The sequence below is a fragment of the Meriones unguiculatus genome, chromosome 1, assembly GCF_030254825.1.
Source record: "Meriones unguiculatus strain TT.TT164.6M chromosome 1, Bangor_MerUng_6.1, whole genome shotgun sequence".
NCBI lineage: Eukaryota > Metazoa > Chordata > Mammalia > Rodentia > Muridae > Meriones > Meriones unguiculatus.
In genome coordinates this window covers 198,523,004-198,548,311 of record NC_083349.1, presented here as the reverse complement: position 1 = coordinate 198,548,311, position 25,308 = coordinate 198,523,004, and the positions used below count along the sequence as shown (strand labels likewise).

General features: G+C 43.2%; 1 protein-coding gene across 14 annotated transcripts in view; it reads left to right on the top strand.

The window, feature by feature from the left end:
• The window catches only part of LOC110566737 (ubiquitin carboxyl-terminal hydrolase 29-like), a 221,102-nt gene that overhangs the window by 150,926 nt on the left and 44,868 nt on the right, over positions 1-25,308 (top strand). For 4 of the 14 annotated variants that reach the window (XM_060375804.1, XM_060375805.1, XM_060375798.1 and 1 more), the window contains 2 exons: positions 18,270-18,369; positions 21,650-21,894. The exons of 4 other annotated variants lie outside the window; for them this stretch is intronic. The gene's annotated coding sequence lies outside the window, so the exon portion shown is untranslated. Of the gene's footprint in view, positions 1-1,280; positions 1,386-18,269; positions 18,370-21,649; positions 21,895-25,308 lie in introns of all 14 variants that reach the window. 6 more of the 14 variants (XM_060375806.1, XM_060375809.1, XM_060375801.1 and 3 more) reach the window with 3 other exon arrangements.

Sequence of the window (25,308 nt, the reverse complement as noted above, 5' to 3'; positions counted from 1 at the left end):
CAGATATTAGTGTATGTATGTACAAACAGAAAGACAGCCTACTTGCCTGGTAACTGAGTTCCACCCCCAACCCCCTGCTTGTTGTTTGTTTGTTTGTTGTTTGTTTGTTTTATAGGGCTTTGCAGTGTAGCCCAGGCTAGCCAAGAGTTCCTGATTCAAGCAATACTCCTGCTTCAATTTTTAAGTGCATGTAACTTTTGACTTTTTATTACATTTTAATTAAGTGTGTGTGTGTGTGTGTGTACACCTGCACTTGGATACACAGATGAAGAAACGTGAGATCTATCCATTGTCCTGTATTTTCATTTGCACAAGTAGAATCTCTCTGCAAGTCAGAACAAAGAGCATTTCTGAACCAACAGTTGTGCATTGGGCTGTGAAATGGGCATGCTTCAAGCCACTGCATTAGAAAATCGAAACACAAAGACTTTTTTTTAGCCCCTGAAAAACTGGAGAATAATTACATGAAATGGTCTCCATGGAAACAATCAGAAAAACAACCTTAATGGACTATGTTCAATGTCTGAAAAGGGCATCTTTTCAACACTTTGTTTCCTGTGCCATTTCTTGCCATTAAATGGCTATGTGCTTACACAATGGATCCCCAACAGGCATTAAGTATGGAATAGGAGCTGTTCTGGCCTGGTCTGAGCCATTATCTTCTCGGTGTATGCTTGGCCTGAGCTTCAAGTGGCTTCTACTTAGAAGAAGTAATTTCAGTCAGAAAAGATTGCTATTTCGAAGTTGTTTGCCTCCTGAATCATCCATAGTTCACTATATGTGTGTGTTCGTGGGGGCCCAAGTTCTCTTTTGCCTCACAGCTACCTTTCTGTGCTTATTTCATTATGTTTTTGCAGCTATTGTGATCTTTAAATGTTATTAGCCCTAAGTCTAAACAACTTTCATTTGTCAGCCATATATCAGGCAAGTTGGAGCTACAACTTGCCTGTAGAAATAGCAGAAAATAGGAGATTTTCTTGCATGTCAACCCTTTTTTAGACTTCTCTGCACCATCACTAGCTAGGCCTCATGAGCTTGGGTATGGCTTGGTTGGTAGAGTACTTGTCTAGCACGCTTAAGGGCCTGAGTTTGAGCCGTAGCACCATATGAACTGGCTGTGTTGGTACATGCTTCTATGTACCAACACTTGGGGTATTAGGGTAGAAGGTTCAAAAATTCAGGGTCAACCTCAGTTACACCCTGCTTCCTCTCTTAGACCTCCATGCAGGGAATGCCAGCTCCTCACATTCTTCCTTCTGGCCCTCTATCTCTCTCCTCAGAACTCCACCACTGGTCAGACGGTCAGTAGTGTCAGAGACTACACAAGAATGGAAAATCTTCCCTCCAACAAGTGACCTCTGATGGATTCTTTCCTTCCTCCCTTGGTAATAAATTTGGTTATATGGGAAATAGCTGGCAGTTCCTTTTTAAAAAACATTTTCATTGCAAATCTACTTCACATATGTTTTCAGTATTTTTTTAAAAGTCAAATAAGCAGAAAGAGGTAGCTCATACCTATAATCCCAGCAATTGAAAGAGACTGGAAGATCTGTGAGTCTGAGGCCATACATGGCTGCACAGTGACTTCTAGGCTAGCTTGAGAGAGAGAGACAGACAGACAGAGATACTGTGTCAAAAAATAAAAGCGAAAGAAAGGGAAGTCAAACAAGAGTGGTACCCAAAGAAATACTGAAACACATTTCTGAGCTGAATAATTTAGTCTAAAAGGACTTTATTCTGCTTCTACAATGGTGTGGGGTTCTATGGTGGACCCACTGCTATTTACAGTTGAAGTCCTGATTTTATGGCCACTGAAGTTCTGTACTATATTAATTACTCCTCTGTTGCTGTGATAAAACACCATAACTAAAGGTAATGGGGGGGTGTTATTTTGTCTTACAGCTTGTAGTCATTCATGGAAGGCAGGAACTCAGAGCAGGAACCCGGAGGCAGAAACTGAAGCAGAAGCCAGTGGAGGGGTGCTTCGTACTGGCTTGCTCCCTACGGCTTGCTTAGCCTGCTTTCTTATAAAATGTAGGACCACCAGCCTCGGAGTGACACTACCACAAGGGGATAGACCTTCCCACATTCATTAATCAAGGCAATACCCTATAGAATGTCCACAGCCAACCTTATGGAGCCATTTTCTCAGCTGAGGTTTTGTTTTTCCAAATGGCTCTAGCTTGTGCATGAAGTTGATAAAACAAACAAAAAACAAAACTAGTTAGCACATATACAAATATATCTTTAAAGATTTCTTTTATTTTTAATTACACAGTGGCAATAAGGTATGCGCAATTGAGTAAGGCACCTGCCCTTGGAGGCCAGAGAGGTCAGATTTCCGTGCAACTGGAGTAATGATGATTATGAGTCACTGAATGGGAACTAAACTCTGGTCCTCTGGACAACTATTACTTGCTCTTAACCAATGTGCCATCTCTCCAGCCCCTGTACAAAAATATTTTTACAGTGTCTCATGTGACTCAGGCTGGCCTCAAGTTCACTATGTAGCCAAGAATGACCTTGAATCTCTGACCCTTTTGCTGTGTCTCTAGAGTGCTGGGACTTCTGGGGTGATGGCCACGCCCCATTTATGTGATTCGGGCAGTCTCAGGAATTCTGTTCAGAACTGAGGCTATGAGCATGTGCTACCTGACCTTTAATGAGAGTTCTGGGGGTCTAACTCAGGTCCTCGAATTTGCATGACAAACGCTTTACTGAGCCATCTCCTCAGCCCAGAAAACTTCATTTTTCTACAGGCATGAGGAGAAACCTCTTGCAATGTTATGAGTTGAATTGGCACCCCTTAATATCCATATATCGATGCTCTGTACTATCCTCTGACTCAGAACCTGACTGTTTTGGGAATTACAAATGATACAGATGTAATTAGTTAAGAAGGAGTCTTTAGAGTTGAGTCATAGTCAGATGCAACTGATGTCGTTATAAAAATGGGAAATCAGATACGGGCATGGTGGCTCACACTAGTAATCTCGGGACCTGGGAGGTAGAGGCAGGAGGATCAGAAATTCAGGATCACCGTAAGCTACACAATCAGTTTAAGGGCAGCCTGAGCTATGTGAGAATGTTTCTCAACATAACAGAATTAAAAGTGGGGAGGGGGTGGGATTTAGACTCATGGAAGAAAGACGATACATAAAGACATCCTCCTATCAGCTGAGCAGAGAAATCTCAGAAAGAATTAACCTAATGCTAACACTGGAAGTCATCAACCCTCAGCATGCTAACTCACAGGCCTGTGGTTTTTCACACATCTGCAAAGATTCCAATTAGGAATAAAGAAATAAATAAAAGCTATACAAAAGTAGAAGTATAATAAAACAGTGGTCCATCCCCTTCCCTAGGGTGAGATTCTCCCATCTAGCTGCCAGAATCCTGGGGGAGGGGGAGGGTGGTGGTAGCTCCAACCTGTTGTGAGGGGAAGGAAGGGGAAGCCACTTCAGGTTGTTATCATGGAAACTACAGGAGTGTGGGAGGAAGGACCAGGGAAAGAAAAGGCACGGAAGCCCACTTTATCCAAGCTTTGAGATACTCCTGGGCTTGAGGGTCCCAAACCTTATCTTAGTATATGATAGATGTTCAATAAATATTTAGAGGGCAAACTAATGAAGTTGGTATCTGAAGTTACAGGTGTTTTCCTGGGTGATAGAATTAGACCCTAGTTGTAAAATGCATGAAAATTGTTTATAAAAATCTTGTTTTAAGGCTTCATTAAAAACGTGTGTGTGTGTGTGTGTGTGTGTGTGTGTGTGTGTGTGTGTGTTAGGATGTATACACTTCGGTATGTGTATAGACTTGAATTTTTATGAGGTGTCGTCTATCATCACTCTTACGCTTATTTACTGAGGCAGGTCTCTCACTGAGCCTGGAGTGGCTAGGTAGCCAGCTCTGCCTCCTGAGAGCTGACATTACAGGTGGCTTCCCTACTTACCTGGCCTTTTTTTAAACCTTATTTAACTTTTCTCTAGCTTTAAAAAAAATATTTAAAAAAAATATTTTTATTACATTTGTGTGTGTGTGATTGTGTGTGTGTGCAAGCACATGCACTCACAACACACACTTGTGGAAAACAGAGGACAACTTGTGTATGCTATCTGTTCCCTCCCTCCACCGTGTAGGACCTGTGTATCAAACTCATGTCATCAGACTTGGTAGCAAGTGTCTTTATCCACAAAGCCATCTTGCCAGCTCATGACCCTGCTTTTGTACATGGATTCTGGGATCCAAACTGCAGTCTTCATGGTTACATAATAAGTGATTTATCTCTCAGACATTTTCCTAGCCCTTTGGTTTTGTTAAGGCAAGGTCTTTCACTGGCCTTGAATTGACCGAGTAAGCTAGGCTGACTGGCCAATGACCATCAAGGACCTTCTGTTTCTGCCTCCCTAGTGCTTGGATTATATGTGTTTACTTAGCTATGTCACACTTGGCTTTTATTTTTTTAACATGGGTTCTGAGGATTGAACAGGTTGCTGATCATTCACGAACAGGTGTGTGCGCACACACTAGCACACACACACACCACATAGATTAGAAGCCAGCCATAGTGGTACAAGCCTGTCATTTCAGAACTCAGAAGGCTTAGGCAGGAAGATCAAGAGTTTGAAGCAAGTCTGGGTCAATTTTCTCAGCTGCACTTAGGCTGAGAAAACCTCTATTAGTGTTTCTTTATTTGTTGAAAATCCGTTATCATAATTAGGCACAGTAGCACACACCTGCAATCCTAGTGCTCCAGAAGTAGAGGCAAGAGGATCAGAAGTTCAATGCTCTTCTTGGCTATATATATATAGCAAATGTAAGACCAGGCTAAAGTATGTAAGATCCTGTCTCAAAAAAAAAAAAAAATATTCTTAGCCAGATAGTATAAAGTGCCAAACTGAACCATGCAGCCACTGGCATTGCTAGAGACCCTGGCAGACAAATCTCCCTTCTTCCATTAACTCCTTTTCCTACTTTCATTTTGCCTATCAGCATTGGCTATGTTGGTGTCAGTGTCTGAACTTGGCTGCTTCATTCATTTGAATTGTTCCCTGATCTCCAGATGGCCTTGTCAGTCCCTCAGGAAGGTCTTATGTGGGTTTGTTTTTATGTTTTCAGGACTTGAAGAGTCCTGGGTTATTACCAATGTTCACAATTCGTGATTCAGGCAAATATGGGAAGAATCAATGCTTATTTCAAGTACACCCATGTCCTTTGACTCTGCAATATTCCTTCCAGGATACATCCTGCAGACACATCAAACTAAATACCTGGTACAATATGCATGAGCTGGCTTCTCTGGTTCTTCTGGAACCCCAGGGACAGGAATGAAGACTGCTCCATTGTTCATGGAAGGGCATCTGTTATTAACTCCCCACGTCCTCACACTGTGGAGGATTTTGCCATAATAAAAAGAAAATGAGCAAATTCTAAACCTATCTTGGGACAATGCTCAAGATGAATTGTTGCATGAAAAAAGACAGGTAAAAAGTAATATAGTCTGCTGTTTTGCATATTGTATATTAGAATATAATTGTGCAAAATAGGATATGTCTAACAACGTATGCATAATAGATTATACATAATGACCTGTGTGTAATTATGCATAACAGTCTGTGCATAATGTGTGTGAATAATTTTTGCATAAATGCATATGTAAAATTTATCTCAGGGGCAATACACATAACATTGGAGATATGGAAATCACCATGGGAGGGGAGATATGAAATTCCAAAGCTCAGGGGTAAAAAAAAAAAAAAAAAGATTCCTTCTCTCTGTTCAGCACTCTTGTGCATCCTTGAAAGTTCACAAATGAGAATCAAGTAACTAATAACAATTAACAATGTCAGAACTCAGTTTCAGAGGTCACCACAACCAGTGATAAAACCTTTAAGGTCTTAATTCACAGAGGAAACCCATAAAGAAAAGTTAGAAGGTGAACATCAAGGACCAGCCACAAAATAAAAATTTTAAATAACAGTTACAAGCCAGGTGGTAGCACACGCCTTTAATCCCAGCACTCAGGAGGCAGAGACAAGCAGACCTCTGTGGGTTCAAGGCCAGCTTGATCTACAAGCAAGTTTCAGGACAGCTAGAGCTACACAGAGAAACCTCGTCTCAAAACAAGCAAGTAAACAAACAAACAACAAAAAGATAATAAATAAAATACTACTTCCATTAATGTCTGCAAATATGCAACACCAGAAGGAGGGAGATACCTCGTCGGGTAAAGCTGATGACCTCAGTTTGATCTTCACGACCCACATAAAGAGAGGAGAGGTTGTTCTCTTACCTGCACATATGCACCAAAGCTCATGCCCGTACACATGCATACACGCAGACATAAATAAAGTAAAAGTTAAAAACATCTCTAATACAAGACACAAAAGATGTTTACTGAAAAAAAAAATAAACAAGGAGCTGGGTGAGATGGCATACACCTGCAATCCCAGCACTTGGAAGGAGGAGGCAGGCAGATCTTTGTGATACTGGTCTATGGAGTGAGTTCCAGGACAATCAGGGCTACACAGGGAAACCCTGTCTTGAAGGAAAAAAATAAAGAAAAGAAAAGAAAAAAGAAAGAAATGAAGGAAAGAAGGAAGAAATGGAACACTCAGAAGATGCAGGCAGTGAGATGGCTCATCACGTAGAGACGCCTGCTTTCTGCCAAGCTTGAAGACCTGTGCTCCATCCCTTGAACTCACATACTGAAAGGAGAAAGTCAACTCCTCAAGTTGACCTCTTACCTCCATACTTGTACTGTGTCGGTGCGTGAACACATATGCAGGCATATGTGCGTACACACAAACACAAGCACAAACACACCAAATTCAATTTAAAAATTTAATTAAATTTTCTGAAAAAGAAATATGACCTTCAGCCCCAGCATATTCTGATGAGAACATAGTCAACAACACAGCTGCTCAAAACCTCGTGGGCTGCTGCCCATCACCCTTTCTCCTGGGGTACAGGCTGGGCATGCATTTTACTTTACAATTATTGCTGTTTCAGATGACATTCCCGTCAAGGCTTTGACATTTAAATGACAAATGTCGAGTCTCAAAACCCAGCACAGAAAAGACATCTCTACTGAATTGGTAAAAGCAATTTTCATTTGCCAGTTTGCAGCCTGAGCCCTGTCTTTGCACGGCCACGTAATTCCCATAATTTGGGAGATGACTCACTATACCTGAGTCGTGACACTGAAAGAGTATGATTCTCCTGAGGGACCCTAGAACTTGGTCTGCCTCAGTCTTTGAAACAAAGCATCTTCCAGCAGGCAATTACTTGCCTCGTGTTTTCATTCTCTTGCAAGTCACAGGATTGACCTTTTCTACCAAGAGGATAGCTCACTTTTCAAAAAGCTTCCATAACCTTTCAAAGTTACAAGCTGCAGAATGCAGGGCTGGAAAGATGGTGTAGTGTTAAAGCACATGCTGCCAAACCTGACCTCCTGAGTTCAATGCCACAAGCTGTCCTCCAACCTCAAAAAGCATGCCATGTCATGCTCCTGCTCTCACTCGCTCTCTTTCTCTCCCTGTTTCTCTCAATTGTAAATATAAAAATTAACATACACAAGAGAGAGAGAGTAAGAATGTCACTCAGTTTGTGGAGGACTTGCCAAGCCCCAAGTTTGATCCCTAGTGCTGCATAAATTGGGCATAGCAGTGTATATCTGTGAGCCTGGACCTCTGGAAGAGGGGGCAAAAGTGTCAAGTTCAAGGTCTTCCTCCGCTATGGTATGAATTTGAGGTCCTGGGCTACATGAGGCCATGTCTTTTTTTTTTTTTTAAAGACAAGATTTCTCTGCGTAGCCTTGGCTGTCCTGGAACCTGATCATAAAGATCCACCTGCCTCAGCCTTCCCAGTGATTGAAGAGGTCTTGTCTTGAAAATAAAAATTCAAGCTTGGTGTGGTGGCACACCTTTTTAATCCCAGCATTCAGGGAGGCAGAGGCAGGCAGATCTCTGTGAGTTCTAGGCCAGCCTGGCCTACAAAGCAAGTCCAAGACAGCTAAGGCTACACAGAGAAATCTTGCCTCGAGAAACAAACAAACAAACAAACAAACAAACAAAAAAGGTTAAATAAATTTAAAAATAGCAAGAAAAAGAAGAAAATAAATTGTCACAGAAGTACACAAAATTCTCAGAGAATACTGCATATCACCACAAGGGGAGGGTCTCACTGGGTGAATATCTACACCAACCAGTTGAAGACTAGCCCAGTTAGCAGCCACAGGTAGAGTGGACATCCAAGCCAACCCACTAACACAAATATTTGTGTTTAAAGAGAACACTGGGGGGGGGGGGATGTTCCAAAGAAGTGAAACCAATATTCAGAAGAGATAGCTGCCCATCCATATTCATCAAAAGCATTATTTCCAACAGCCAAGATGTATATCAGAGACAGTAGCCATCTCCAAATGCACCAGACTGGCCTGTCAGCTGTTTTAGGCTGAAACTGCCCACAGTTGGCCAGGGGAAAGGCCACTGAGCCTGCCTCTCCATGGAGCAGCAGCAGACTGTGAAGATCCTTTGGGGGAGGGCCATCCTTCCAACACCACAGCTGGAACAGAGCCTCGATCACCACAGGCCAGTGACTGGGCTGCCCTGAACCTGTGTAACACCACGAAGCAGCCCTTATCTCCCCCAGCCTGATGCCCAGTATATCTCCTAGTGACAGCCTGGAGTTTACTCCCCCAGCCAGAGACCCATCTGTCTTGTCACTCCTTCTCAAAAATATTATTCTTTGTCTGAAAAATATAAAGGCCTGCTTTGGCCTTCACCCTCTTGAACATGTAAAATTGATGAAATTTGTATGGCTTCCTCCTGCTCACAGTTGCAGCCAGCACTACCCCGGAGGAACTAAACAAGAAGAATTTGTTGCACTCATTTATTTATTTTTAATTTTATTTGCTTATTTAATGGGATGTGCACTTGCCACAGCATGCATATGGAAGCCATCGGATAGCTTTGGGAGCTGATCCTCTTCTCTTATCAAGTGGGACCCGAGGATCCCAGTCAGGCCATCTGTCTTGGTAGCACTCATCTTTACACACTGAGCCATCTCACCGGCCACTAGAAGGGTTCTTCACTTCTTTCTTGTGCAGTCTGTCTGGTTTCCTCAGAAACTATGAACACCAGTAGTCACACACACCCCGTACACGAAATAAATGTAATTTAATTACATTGCTTCTAGTTTTTCCCACCATCTCCAGTTTCCAAAGTCTCATTAAGACATTTGGTGCTTTGACACTGGGGTGATTAAGTTTTCTTGATTACTCTGGAACATTCCTGATGTAGCTGTTAAAAGTTCTGTACCCCCACCAAAAGAGAAAAAATTTTTAAAAAGTAAATAAACAAATCCCAGGGAAAATAGAATAACCAGACACCTTATTTAGTCTTGGCTAGGGTATCACCCCTCATAGGGTGTACCCAGTTCCACACAGAGGTTCAGGAGAGTGCTTAAACACATCCCACAAGCCTTTGCTCTACCTCAGTCACATCGTGAGACTCCATCCCAAGAAATAACACTCCTAAACCCTCTGTTACAGAAGCATCACTGGCTGCATGCCTTAGGGAACTGACATCTTACCTCAACAAGGTCTTCAAACTGGGCCTGGGCCTGGGGCTCACATGTAAGCCTCTTCCTGCCTCCAGTTCATACTCTGTGTGTGTGTGTGTGTGTGTTTGTGTGTTTGTGTGTGTGCGCGTGCAAGCGCACGTGTGCATGTATGTATCTCCCTTTCCCTCTTCTTTTCCCTCTCCTTCTCCCTTTACCCATTACCCTTCTCCCTCTCCTCCTTTCTTCACCTCCCTCCCTCCTCCATCTTGCTGTGTGAAATTCCCGAGAAAGTACCAAATAATCGCTCCCATCCAGTAAGTCTGATTCTTCAGATATTTTTCCATTTTCTCCTATGTGTAATCCACATGGATGTAGATAAACATGTTTTTGTAGGTGTGCAGATGCACATGTGTGTGCCTACATGTGCATGGGATCTACACACATATGTATGCATATAATATGAGGAAGCCTGAGGTTGCTATCTTCCTCCATCACTCCTCTTTCTTATTCGCTAAGGTCTCTCAATCAAACCTGTGTTCACCCAACAACTCTGAGGATCCCTTGTATCAGATGCCTCCCCCACCCTGCATGTATGTGAACTCTGGTGATCTGAAATCTACAACTTGCGCCTGCATGGCAAGTGTTTTAAACACTGAGCTATATCTGAATAACACTGTTGCATGAGATTAACCTCTGATCACCTTTCCATCTGTACCCTAATTTCACACCCCTTTGCCCCAAGACTGTCTCCCCCCCAGGTAAATAGCACAGTGGGCTCTTTCTCCGCCTGCACCCTGCTCCACAGACTGCCTTCCCTGAGTGAGGACACCAGAGTCTACTAGGGGCCACTCTGCATTCAGGTTTTCCTTCTCATCAAGCGTCATCGCTGCCAAACTGTGAAGGATGCAATGGTGTCACAACAGCTGAAACCTCTTTGTCCAGGAATTGAGTTTTCCAGCTCCCCTCATGTCACAGGACTCTCATCAGATACATGTTATGCTGTTCACTGTGTAGCCTCATATACTCAGAGTTGTAACTGGACCAGTGAGAGGGAAAATGCATATGGTGGTGAGGATTTGTTTGGAATGTTTTACCGCTCTTTTATTTCATGTGTGTGCTTGCATGTTTATTTCATGTTGGTACAAGCATGCGGTGCTTCACATTCGAGGGGCAGAGGGCAACATGTAGGTTCTTTCCTTCTACAGTGTGTGTTCTGGGGATGCATCTTGGTGGCAGATGCCTTTTCCCCTGAGCCATTGCACTGGCCCTCAGCATAAATTCAGCAAAAGCCTGAATTTGTGTATTCCTCTAAAATTCAAATATAAAAATGTGTGGTGGTGCATGCATTTAATCTTTGCACTTGAGAGAAAGAGGCATGTAGATCTCTGTAAGTTCAAGACCAGCCATGTCTATATTGCAAGTTCCAGGCCCACTGGTGAAAGCCTGTCTCAAAAATAAGGTGGAGTTGGGCCACCCTGAGGACCTGTGTACACATGTTACATATGGTACACATGTGAGAGTACATATATATATATATAGATACACAGACACACACCACCACACCACAGAGAGATAGACAGAGACACAGAGAGCGTCAGAGACAGAGAGAGACAGAGACAGACACAAACACAGATGGAGACTGAAAGTCTATTATCTGCCATCTACTGTGGTTGAAATCTTTCCATCTCCTTCACATAGATGGGAAAGTAAAGATTTTTTAATTGCTCTGAGTCACGCAGGCAGCAAGCTGAGTCTCAGACCCATATCTCCTGATTACAGGGATGTTCTTGTAATAGTCTGAAGGACTGTCCCCAAATTGGTTCTCTGTGGTTGCTATGCCAAATGATCACAAGCTGCATGATTTTAGACGTCAAAGTTACTCTCCTCCAGTTCAGGGTCTAGTGTCTACAGTGCTACTTCCTCTGGCTCTGGGGATAAACTCTTCTCTCTTTTCTTCCTGCGCTCCTGCTTATTGCCAGAAATATTTGGCTGGTTGGCTTGATGATGCCACATGCTTGGCCCTGTCTGCACCCTCACAGGGTTTGCCTTTCGTTGTGTTCTTTTGAGTTTCCTATAAAGAAACACCCTTAGATTCAGAGTCCATCCTATCCAGAATGACAGCCTTCATCAACAGAACTCCTAAGGCTTCTATTTAAAATTTTTTAACTATATTGTGTGTGTGTGTGTGTGTGTGTGTGAGAGAGAGAGAGAGAGAATTCCCACATGCACTGCATGCATGCCATGGCTTTAAAATGGAGATATGAGAGGATACCTTTTAGGAGTTTCTTCTCTTATCCTCCCATGTGGGTTCCAGGAATCAAACTCAAAATATGAGTCTTGGAGGCAGACACATGGACCCACTGGGCAACCTCTCCAGCCCTCAAAAACATCTTATTCCAAACAGCATCATACCTGAAGTTGTAGACAAGTTTGGGGGTGAGTAACACCATCTACCTCCAGAAGCATTTCTTCCTCATTCATTTACCTCATCTCCTCTTACCAAGAACCAATACATCCCATGGACTCTACTTCCATACTCCTTAAAACCATCCCCCATCCTCCATCTTTGTAAATACCACCCTAAACCAGGGTACCACAGCAACTCCTCAAGAACACAACAGCGTTCCCCTCACTGTGCTCCCTGTTCCAGTGATGTCCTATAGCTAGCCACAATCTCCACAGTAATTAAAGGAACATATAAGTTGCAAACCAGAAAACGTTGCTTCTTCAGATCATGAGGACATAGAGCTGGCAGTGAGGGGCAGGCAAGATTACTCAGTGACACACTTGACACCAAGACTGACAACCTAAGCTCCATCTCTGGGATCCATAAGGTGGAAGGAAAGAGTACAGTTCTGAGAGTTGTCCTCTGTCTTTCAAACACACTCTGAGGTGTGTGCACATGTAAGTACTCACCCACCCAAACTAACAAACACAATTAAAAAAATAATAATTTTAACTGGTGGTGAAGTCCAGACTCCCTGGTTGCAGATACCTACAAGAGGTAACATGCAAACATCTAGAAAAATCACATGCACATTTTCCATCTGGCTCAGAGGCAACTGGTCAGGATTTAAGTAAAGTACAAACAATAGACAAAGCCTTGAACCTGCCAAGGCACAAAATCTCAAATCTGAAAGTGGTCATGGCCTTGATTCTGCAGACATACAATACCTTGAATCTGCAACTCCAGTCTTGAGAGTTTGTCCAAAAGTCAGGGCAAGACTGGGGTGACAGAGCGATGTGATAAAACTGCCAGTGGCTTCTATCATGCTAGGATGATTCTGATTTTTGGGTAACAAAAACACAATATAAACTCATCAGGAGATTGATCTGTAAAATTATAGACAATCTGCATTATGCAATGTTCTATGGCCATAGATAACTTATTTTTTTTATTTTTTATGTTATGCATACAGGTATTTTGTTTTGCATGTATATGCATTGTACCATGTGCGTGCCTGATGCTGGGGGAAGCCAGAGGAGGGCATCAGAGCCTCTCTATATGGTCATGAGCAACCATGTAGATACTAGGAATCAAACCCAGATCCTCTAGAAAAAGAGCAAGTGCTCTTAATCACTGAGACATCTCTCCAACCCCATAAAGAAGAATTTTAAATTATCATTAATAAATTTAAATATCAGTTTAACTACTGATACAACATTTTTATGAAAAGAGTTCTTAAAGTAACCTGGGCAGGCTAGGTGGTGCATGAGGCAGAGGCAGTTGGATCTCTGTGAGTTTGAGGCCAGCCAGGTCTACAAATCAAGTCCAGGACAGCCAAGGCTACACAGAGAAACCCTGTCTCAAACAATAAACAAGTTCTTAAAATAGCAAACAATGCCAAGCTAGTCAACTCTGGTTTAAAAGTAGGAGAGGCAAGGCCATGGGGGTGTGGCTCAGTTGGCAGAGTGCTTCCGAGCATGCGTGAAGTCCCAGGCTCCGTTTCCAGCGTCAAATAAAAGCAGATTGATTACACCTGCAATCTAAGACTGGGGAGATGGAGGCAAGAAAAGCAGGAGTTTAGGACCATTGCTGCCACACCCAAGGACCTGAGTTTAATCCGCAGGACCCAGGTGGTAGAAGAGAAAATATTTTCCTATAGGTTGTCCTTTAACCTTTACACACACACACAAGCACAAACACAAAATAAAAATGTAATTTAAAACAAACAAAAGCTAAAGAGACAGCTCAGTGGTTAAGAGTAAGTACTGTTCTTCCAGAGGACCTGAGTTCAATTCTCAGCATTCATATCTAGTGACTCACAACTGCATGTGACTACAGCTCCAGAGGATGAAACATCCTCCTGTGGTTTCCTTGACATCCATACATCTAATTAAAAGTAATCTAACCATGGTGGCTCATGGCTTTAACCCCAGTATTTGGGAGGCAGAGGTAGGCTATATCTGAGTTCAAGGCCAACCTGGTTCAACAGAGAGAGTTATAGAATAGCCAGTTCTACACAGAGAAACCCTATCTTGAGACACCAAAAATAAATAATAGAATAGAATTATTTTGAAAATTAAGTAGGACTGGTGAGATGGCTCCTCAAGTTAAGGTGCCTGCTACCATGCCTGACAACCTTAGTTAAATCCCTGGAACCAACATAGTAGAAGAAAAGGACACCATAAACTGTCCCCCTACACATGCAGAGCATGGCAGGTGTGTGTTTACAACACACACACAAACACACACACTAAATAAATCCTTTTTATTTAATAAAATTATTAAATAAATTCATTGAATAAAAAAGAAACTAATTTAAAAATAAAATAAAAAACCAAATAAGCAAAATATTGATTTGGTTATATGACTAGACAGACGGATGGATGAATAGACAGAGCGTCTGGATGGCTGATGCTGTGCACGGGTTGAAGGATGGGCAGTACCCTTTGAAAATTCCGTGACTGGCTCTGAATGGTAGAGGAAAACCGGCTAGAAGCAGCAGGCACTCGTGTAATTCGCCAAGCAGATGGTTAGCATTAAGCGCTTTTTTCATATCCTGGAAGGGGCTGCCTCCCACATGTCTGCAGGAAAGCAGGGATCTGCCCCCATCACTTGGATGTGATCCTGCCTGCTATCCAACACCGCCCGAGCTCACTGGAAACCCCATGGAATTCTGGAGACCCGAGGGTCCACGTGGCCAGCAGCCTCGTGTGAACATTCTAAATGTTTGCTTCCTCTCTCTTGAAAATGTTCCTTCCATCTGTTCACGGTCAGCAGGGCCAGGATGAGGGGAAGTTGGGTGCAGCCTCCAACAGGGTACAGAAATTTAAAAGGTGAGGTGGAAACATCTCAACAACACAGACAAATAGCTAAACGCAAGATTTTTTTTAAATGTCATTTTTAATGTCAATTCTTTTAACTCTTAGGGAAAATAACCGGAGGTGAAATATTAACATTTTAGGGGTTTATATTTTTATGTCTTTGTGTTTTAGACAAGGTCTCTTGTATCCCAGGCTGATCTTGAACTATTAATCCTCCTGCCTCTGCAGAGCACTGGAAGTACGAGCATTCGACATCAAACCTTCTACATGGTACTGAGGCTCCAACCCTGGACTTCATACGTGTTAGGCAAGGACTGTCCAAATTAATCACAGCCCAAATATCAAATTTGAACTGATGACGGGGTCAGCAGTAGGACGGGGCAAGAGAAATGATGTTTGTCACCCTGTTTCTAGGGAAGATTTTGGCGTTATGCTCATGTGGGTTTCCTGTGTTGCTTTTCACTTCCTGTGGTGGGGTGCCTGTGTGTGTGCCTCCTTGTGGCCGCCAGCGGAGGCCAGAATGCTGGCATGTCTTCTTCCCTTTACTCTTCCCCTTACTTTTTGAGAGAGAGAGTCTCATACCAAACCTTGGAGCTATCGCCGCAGGACAGTTCAGCCAGGGAAGCCCCTGGCTCTGCCAACCTCTGCCTCCAGACCTTGCGCAAACAGGCATGGGCATCCATGCCCGCCTTGTTAATGAGTGCTGAGTATCCAAACTCAAGCCCTTCTGCTGGCACAGAAAGCGCTTCCCCCACGAGTGCTCTCCCTAGTCTTCTGTTGTTTTACCTTCTTTGAAATACTGCCTTTGCAGTGTAGACCTGCAACCCCGGCTGCTTAAAAGGCAGAGACAGGAAGATTGCAAACTCGGGGTTTCCCTGGGGGTCGACAAGATGGATCAGTGGGTCAAGGGGCCTGCTGCCAAACCAACTGCCTGAGTTCAATCCTAGGGACTCACAGGGTAGATAGATAAAATTAGCGTTCCAAAAGTCTTCTGACCTCGACTCCTGATTCTGTGGCATTTGTACGCACACACACACACACAAATAATAATAATAATAATAATAATAATAATAATAATAATAATAAATTAAAGAGTTAACTGAACTACAGAGTAAGTTCAAGGCCAGCCTGGGCAACTAAGTAAGATCCTATTTCAAAATGAAGGTAAAAATAGGGCTGCAGATGTGACTTGGTGGTAAAGCTCTTGTCTAGCACAAGGACCTAACTTTAACCCTCAGTACCACGTAAAAATATTTCCTCAGAGCTACAAGTCTGGTGGACTACTGGCATGCCTATCCTGTGAAACTGGAGTGCCTGGGTTCCAGTTCCACCTCTGGAGAAAGATGGAAGGAGAAGAAAAAAAGAAAAGACTGAATTAAAATAAGGTTTACTTAGAATAATGAAGTTTCTTAGGTTTCATTTGCTAACCTAGTCACTCATGTCCACTGCTCTCAGCTCTTAGTCCTCATGGCTAACACTGTAGTCCTCTTTGCCCATAGATCTGGCTTGAAGAACTGACTACAATCTGCTCCTAACCACGCCCACATCTCATCCTCCCTGGGAGAACTCACCACCAATAGTGACAGGATAAAATCAAAAACTGATTTTCTTCCATGTTTTCCTCCAAAGCTGAAATCCTGTCCTCTTTCCCCCAGATCTCCACATCTGGACAGGTGCTGCATATCCCAGTTGGCCTCTGTGCTGCTGCCGGTGGCCTGAGCTGTCCCATCTGACTTGGGCCTGTTTTCTCACCTTCTTCCCCTTCCTGTTCCTAGAGGTTTCCAAGAATGCAGGCTGCTGGCACTGCTGGGGGATCCCAGCAGGTAGTTCAGCATTTGAGATAACAGTGTCCCATAACAGCACCAGTCTCTTGCCAGTTCTCCCCATTTCAACCAAGAAGAACTTGCTAAATGCGCCAGAGTGCTTCCAACAATTCTATATAACATTTGCTAATCATTTTATTTTTAAATGTTTATATGTAGGTTTATGTGCAAAATGCATGTAGAGTATGTTTATGTATGTGCACATTTGTGTGTGAGTCAGTGTTTATGTATGTAAGTGCTGCTGCTCTGTGTGCAGCATACATGTGGAGGTCTGAGGATAAACTGAAGTGTCAGTCCTCGCCTTCTGCCTTGTTTGAGATGAAGTATCTTTGTTGCCCATCACTGTACATGCCAACCTTGCTGACCCTTGACCTGGGCATCTGCCAGTCTCTGGCTTCCTTCTAACTATGGGAATGCTGGGATTACAGACCTGCATCACCTCCAAAGGCAAATACTTTACCTATTCAGCCATGTCACCAGCCTATCAGGTACCAAAATACTTCCAACAGCCCCACAAAACTTCCTGTTATTTTCTTTAACTAAATAAAAATGAGAATGCACTCATTATATGTGTTCGTTATACAAATTCACTGTATAAATGGGTTCTATGAGGACATTTTCATCATGTTCCTTATTACAATGACCTCTTGTTGCCATTTCGTGTTCCCTTCCCTTTTTCTCTCCAGTCTCCTTCCTCTACCTTTATAACAGAGCACAGCACTTTGAGGGTGGAGGAAGGAGAATCAAAAGTTAAAGTTCAAGCTCAGCTACATAGTGAGTTCAAGGCCAGCCTTCACTATATGATACTCTCTCTCAAAAAACAAAAATGGGCCTGGGGAGTTGGCTCAGGGGGTAAAAGTGCCTACCACCCAATAAAAGCCCGAGTTCAGCATTCCACAGTTGCATGGAGTTCTTTGTTTAGGTTTGAGGCCCTGCAAGCTTTGTCCTGTCCATGTCATCATTGTCCAGGTGTCATCACTGTTAGGCAGCTGTGTTGTTGAACTTCATGAATGTAGCTTGTCTGACAGTTCTCGGAGACAAAATCTCACAGCAAACTTTCCTCTGGAAAGGAATCTTTCCTTCCCCTTCTTCTACTATGATCCCTGAACTTCTAGTTGATGAATTGATACACACAACTTTAAAAAGCAAATAGTCCCCATTTTACCTACATATACATACAAGCTGGTGTGTATGTATGTGTGATGCGCATATATGCTGGGTTCCACATATGAGAGAAAATATGCAGTATTGGTCTCTTGGGTCTAGCTTGTTTTTAAGCAAACGACAACCTCCAATTCTATCCATTTTCCTTAAAAAAAAAAAAGATTTTTTTAAAAAAAGAAAAGATTTACTTAATTTTATATGTATGATGCTTTGTCTATGCTTTGTCTGTGTACCATATCCATGTCTGGTGCAGGGGTCAGAAAGGGTGTCGGGTCCCCTGGAACCAAAGTTACAGATAGTTGTGAGTCACTGTGTGGGGGCTGGGAGCCAAACCAAATTCCTTTACAAGAACAACAAATATTTTTAACCACTGAGCCATTTCTACTATGGCCCCATCTATCCATTTTATTGCAAATAACAAAATTTCCCTTTTCTTTACTTTTACAACAGAGGAGAGCTTCAGTTGGATCTTCAGCAGGTGACGGCACCTGGTCCAGGGGCTCTTTTGTCTTGCACTGTGGACATTCAACTCTGGAGAATTCTTTGCTTTGTGAGTGACTGTATGGGATTTTTGGGAGGAAGATCCTTTCTTAGAGTATTACAGATTTTCAGTTCTTAACTACTCCATTCTAGTAAAATCTTATTTTATTACATGTAGTGTGTGTGTGTGTGTGTGTGTGTGTGTACCTATGTCTATATAAGTCAGGGGATGACCTGCGGGAGTCATTTCTCTCCTTCCACCATCTGGGTGCAAGGCACAGAACTCAAGTCATCAGGCTTGGGAACAAACCTCTTTATCAACTGAGCCATCCTCTTAGCCCACAAGCTCATCTTGTGTGGCGACTAACCCTGTCTCCAGACATTGCCAGATGTTTCTACGCCTGTTGGAGATCAAGTTTCATCTGTGCCTGTTCCTGTTGCTTTGTTTTGATTTTACCTCTTTAGGCTCTCACCTTCTTCAGAAGGAAAGCACATTGGCTTCCCATGAGCATTTGCAATGTCAAAACTTTAAACTGATTTAATTTAGAGCTTTAGATTTAACAGACGCACAATTGCAAAATAGTATAACAAAACCCAACTGTTGAGTCTGGAAAGATGGTTGCAGTGGTTAAAAACACTGGATGTTTGTCCAGAGGATCCAAGTTCAGTTCCCAGTACTGAACATGGTGGCTCACAATATCTGTAACTCCAGTTCCAGGGGAATCAAATGTTCTTTTCAAGCACCCAGTACTCATACCAAGCACAGACATTCATACAGGCAAAACATTCATAGACAAAAGAAATAAAATTTTACACACAGTCTGGTACTGAGGCTCACTCCTGTGATCCCTGCACTCTGGGAGGCAGAGTCAAATGGATCTCTGTGAGTTTGAGGCCAGCCTGGTCTACAAAGTGAGTCCAGGATAGCCAAGGCTACACAGAGAAACCCTGTCTCGGAAGAAAAAATTTACACACACACAGAGACACTCAAACACACACGCACACACACAATGTTGGGGTTGGGAGTGGAGATCAGTTGGTAGACTGCCTGCTTACCATGAAGCTCACAAATCCCATACAGTCACTCACACAACAAGCCCAGGGTCCAGTCCTCAGCACCTTTGTAAAATCAGACGTGGGAGCTCAGGCTGGTAAGCACCTGAGTGACAGAAACAGAAGGATCACCTTTGGCTATGTTGGAAGTTCAAAGATACCCTGGAAGACAAAGGGCTTTGTTGGACAGGAAGGAAGGAAGGAAGGAAGGAAGGAAGGAAGGAAGGAAGGAAGGAAGGGGAGAGAATTCTTACTATTACTTTGGAGTGTGTTTAAAAGGACAGGGCTGGAGAGATGGCTCAGCAGGTAAGAGCACCTACTGCCCTCATAGAAGACTCAACTTCAATTGCCAGAATCCACAATCAGGATTAACTCCAGCCCCAGGGGATTTGACTCTTTTGACTTCCACAGGCAATGCACTCACATATGTATCTATGTATAGACAGACACACACACACACATATAAATAAAAATAAAATATTTAAAGTAATAAGTAAAAGACAGAGGGTTAATAAAATGACCCAGCAATTAAAAGCACTTGTATGCTACCCTAACAGCCTGAACTCATATGAAAAGGCCAAATGTGATAGCTACTAGTGCAATCTCAGAATTTCTACATCAGGATGGAAGACAGAAATGAGAAAGACACCTAAAAGGGTTGTCTGCAGCACAGCACAACCCCACAAATAGCAAGAGGAGTCCTGACTCCTGTAAGTTGGCCTCTGACCTCCACCCGTGCACTGTGGGATATGCATGCTCATACTCACAAAACAAAGATAAATCTTAAAAGAAAAGAAAGGAGAAAGAAAAAGAAAATCAGATGTTTGCTTGATCTCAAACACCCAGAGCTTCAAAGACTCATCTTCTGAGAAAGAAGAAAAAAAAAAAAAAAAAAAACAACCATGAAATATAGATAGGCTTATCATCTCTCTGGCCCTGCTATCTCCACCTTCCACCCCCTCAGGGCAAACTTCACAGGCATTCCGGCACATGTGGCTGTTTTATTGTAAAGTACCCGTCTTTGAACTTTGAAAAACAAATATTTAAGGACTTATCAGCAATGTCGTTGGGGTCCACCATCAGAAGGAGTCTTCACTAAAAATTTCCAAGATAAGAAGTCTTTATTCTATCTGCAGCCTGCATGAAATGTGCATCTCACATCCAAGCAGGATGGGTATCCGAGCTCTTATTTCCAGCCACAAATTGATAAACCATTCACATTCCAGACAAGACTACTAACTAACCTCAGTCTGGAGGAATGACAGTGTAGGGGGTGGAGTGGGAGAGGGACAGAAGGAAGAGAAACCATCTTTGTCCCAGCTCCCAGACAGGGTGTGGAAGCCACCTGGCAGAGAGCACAACACTGAGACAGAGGGAGTCTGGGTTCCCTCATTCGTCAGCCCCAGAGTTCCGTAGCAAAATGGCACAGAGTGGGTGACTTGAACAACAGAAGCTGATTTTTCCCCCCACCATGCTGTAAGCTGAAAGTCAATGCTAGAGGTGCCTGCAGACTTTGGCTCCTGGTGAGGCTTGCAGATGGTTGGCTATCATTTAACTATGTTCTCACTTGCTGGAAGGAAGAAAACAAAAGGAAGAAAGGGAGAAAAAAGGGAAGGAAGAGAATCCAGAAAAAAAAATCAAGAATTGATCTGGGGGAGGGAGGTTGGAGTGATGATGGCTCAGTGGTTAAAAGCACTGGCTGTAGCTCCAGCTGCAGGGGATCTGAAAACCTCTTCTGTACTCCAAAGATACTGCACACACATCCACATTCCAACACACACATACACACAGAATTAAAAGTAAATAAATATTTGAAAAAGTACTGACCTGAGCTGGGCATGGTGGCGTACACCTGTAATCCCAGCACTCAGGAAGGCAGAGACAGGCAGATCTCTGTGAGTTCGAGGCCAGCCTGCTTTACATAGTGAGTCCAGTACAGCCAAGGATACACAGAGAAATCTTGTTTTGAAAAAAAAAAAGTATTGATCTGGTATCTTTTCCTGCTCTTAAGAAAGTCCCAGTGTGCCCACTCTATGACCATCTTAAACTTTGGTTCCTTTTCAAGAGTTCTCTCTACAGATGTCACTTTGGCGTCAACACTCCATGTCCAAACTTTGAGGAAGAGGACCAAATGCATTAACAGTCTCTGACAGCATGGAACCTTCCTCTGCCAGAGCAAGCCAGAGATGATAGACTTTAGCCTTCCCCAGATGGAGTGCCAGCTGCACCACTGGGCTAGAGTCTGCCTCCCTAACTCACACATGCTCACACTCTGTCTCTCACTCTGAAATCCACAGTTCTGTGTTACATGACACACAACCTGCAGAAGACCAAGGGAGGAGGCGCCATCCCTACCCCTCTCTGAACAGAGGAAGGTAGACCACAACAGCTGGGCTGAATCGCTTGTCAGCATCAGAGAGCAAGACTTACTGAAGAATTCCTCACTCATGGTGACAGAGTGAGTCCTGACTAAGGCCATCTGAGAGGAGGTGCTGAAAGAGCTGTTCTTATAGGCCACAGGAATCAAGAGTTAAATATACATGTATGTGATTATATTTATATGTATATGTACGTGTGTGTATATATCTTTATGTTCGCATGTGTATAGGTATATATGTGTATGCATATAACTGAGTACATTGTGTCTACATGGATGTATATGTGTGTATAAGTGTGTATCTGCTTATGTATATATATGTATACATGTATCTATATGTGTATATGTGTGAGTTTACATATGTATTTATTTGTGTGTATGTGTGTATTTGTGTATGTATATATGTATACATGTGCCTGTATATGTGTGAATGTCTATATGCATATATGTATGTGTATGTATATATATGCATGTGGATATGTGAGTGTAAATCTGGATTTACATGTATATCTATATATGTGTATGCATATGTATATGTATCTGTACATGCACTTATATATGTTTGGGTGTATGTGTGTACATGTGTATATGTGTATGTGTGTGCATGTGTATATGTATATGTGTATGATTGCGCATATGTGCATGTGTATGTATGTGTGTATGTATGTATGTATGTATATGCACATGTGTGTGTATATGTGTTGTGTGATGCTATTCCTGGTGAGATGTGACAAATGTCTGCTCACCCCAGATAGGGAGCCAAGGGTAGACCAAAGTAGGGACACCACCAAAGCCCCATTTGGTGAATCAATGAGTTGTACTGGGGTTACTCACAGAAGTGTGAGGGAGGGGTTAGTTGCAGAAGCAGAAATGACTCAAGAACAGCTGCACCATCAAAGTCCACCCCAGGATGAGGACAGCGCATTAAAGATGGGAGCCTGGAACTTACTGCCCAGCCTTCAGGCAGCTCGGCAAGTTGGACAGTGCTCCTTCTGGGGCCCTTCTCGTCTCTGCTTCTTCCAGGCAGCTCAGCTGGCCTGAGAATGTCTCTCAGCAGTCTTTACTGCTCATCCATGCTTGGGGAGGGAGGGGCTTGGTGAACCTAGTCATTTTCAGTGACTTCTTGACGCTTTTTAGTTGTTTCCTTCCTGGGCTGAACAAGCTTCCCGCAGAATAGTGTTTTACTTCCCTTTAGACCATTTGGTGTCTTAACGCATTTACCTCCAAGATGGAAGCTTTTAACCTTGGAGGAAACTCTTACACAATACTCTGTGTGTATATGTGTGTGTTTGTGTGTGTGTGTGTGTGTAACAGGAAAGCAATAGGGAGACCGGATGAGAGGAAAATTGTACTGGCAGAAGAGGGCTAACTAAGGCAGGCAGGAAGGGTAACCAGAGAGTATGAGCCAAGTGCAGGACATATATTGAAACGCTGTAATGAAATCGATAATTGTTCACTGATTTAAAAATAACAATAAAAAGAAGGCCCCAGGCGCCGTTCTTGATACGAGAATCCCATGGACCTTGGATTTCGTGTCTATTTGTTTTTGTTGTGTCTCTCAGTTATGAAGCCCCAGGGTTCTCTGCCCACAGAACGTCAGCTGGACTCCATCTCTGACTTCAGAAAACCTGTGCCTATGTCCTAAGCCCACCATAGTGGGTGGGATCCTTTGCCGCAGGAAAGCTGGCAGGCAGCCGGGCTGTCTCAGGCAATCCTCTCCCTCACCCCAGCTCCCGCCCCTCCTTCCGTCAAAGAGGCCTCTCAGAATCGCACCGTGAAGGTGGAGCTGCCGCTTTCACGGGTGACCAACTTTACCCATGAGCGTGATGATCGAGCAACAGCATTCCTGTCACCAACAGGTCTGCAGCTGCCGCCGCCTGCAGGGCGGTCAGCAATGTCCCTTGCTGCCCGCCCGCCCGCCTGCCAGCAGAGGCCCCGGCCGGTCACAGGCAGTTTGACAGACCACAGCGGCCAACACAGCTGTTGAGGGGGATTAGCTGTAGGGAAAACTGATCCGCTGACACATGCTTTAGGTATGTCCGCCCCTGGGAAACGTGAGCTTCAAGGTTTGCACTATAGAACTTGTTTGTTTCAAAAGATGAGGAACATGTTTGTTGTCTGTGTCTCCAGAGAAATCACGTTGACAGCTCTGGATATACCCAAGGAGACAGAGTACAGAAAAACCAATTACATGTAGGCTGAGCTCATAATCAACAAATGCTGGTTTGGGAATTGCTCTGTGAAGATTCCTCTCTCAGCAGCCTGCTCAAAATGTATGTCTGGTGACTTCTGAGATGTCACAGTCATCACCCACAATTACTATGTAATAAAAACACTTCCCCAAAGGAAGGTATCCGCGAGCACTGCTCCTCGCGGGACGAAGCCCAGCCGCAGGAGCCCAAGATGTAATCACAAGTTTATCAATATTTCATTTTCTTTGCACAAAGCTGATAAGCATTCATAGCCCCGGGTGTGATGGGAATTTAGCAAGATTTACATCTTTCAACTTTCTTTCTAGAAGACAGTGAGGTTTTTGTTAATAGGGAATACAGGCCAGCACCGTGGCTCAGAGGTAAAAATGCTTGCCATGCAAGCCAGTGACCTGAGTTTGATCCCTGGGTTCCACGGTGGAAGGAGAGAACTGACTCCTCAAAACAGTCCTTTGTGGCCTTCTACTGGAATGTGGTCTTCTTACCAGGGCTACACTTCTGGAGAAAACTGACTCTCCCTCTCCCAGCAATTATTAATTGCCAATAGCTCTTCAGCTAGGAGTAAGACTCCATGATCATGTGTCCCTCTCCAAGAGTATTTGGGCAGTATAAAATGGATTCCATAGATTAAAAAAAAAGAAGAAAAAGAAAGACACGAAGTTGGGCAGGCAGGAAAGGAGGGCTGGATCTGGGAGGACCTGGGTAGAGAAGGTGGTATGATCAAAACCTGTTGTGCAAAACTCCCCCCCAAAATAGTAAAAATACATATTAAAGACAAAGCAAAAAATTGTTCTCTGATCTCTTCATGCTCTCCATGGCACATGTGCACTCACAGGCAGACAGACAGACAGACACACACACACTGTACATAAACACACAGAAATAAAATAAATAAATAAGTAAAAAGAAGACTGGCAACATGGCTCAGCAGTAAAGGAACTTGCCACCAAGCCTGACCACCTGAATTGTATCTTCAGTACTTATATGGTGAGTGGAAAGAGAGAATTAACTTCTAAAATTAATTCTCTGACCACTATACATTTACCACAGCATACACACAGATATACACAAATAAGTAAATGTAATTTTTTAAAAAAAAAAATCTTAAAATGGGGGCTGGAGATAGGACCCGGTAGTTGAGAGCATTGGCTACCTCTGTTCCAGAGGACCTAGGTCCAGTTTCTACCACCCACCACTATCTGTCAGTTTAGTCCAAGGGACTTGATACCTCTTCCAGCCTCCATAAGCACCAGGCACACACATGATGCACAGACACACGTGCACGCAAAATACCCATACATAAAATTTTAAAAAAAAATTGAATTAAATTTAAAAATAAGAAAATAAGGTGGTCGTATCCATGATTTAG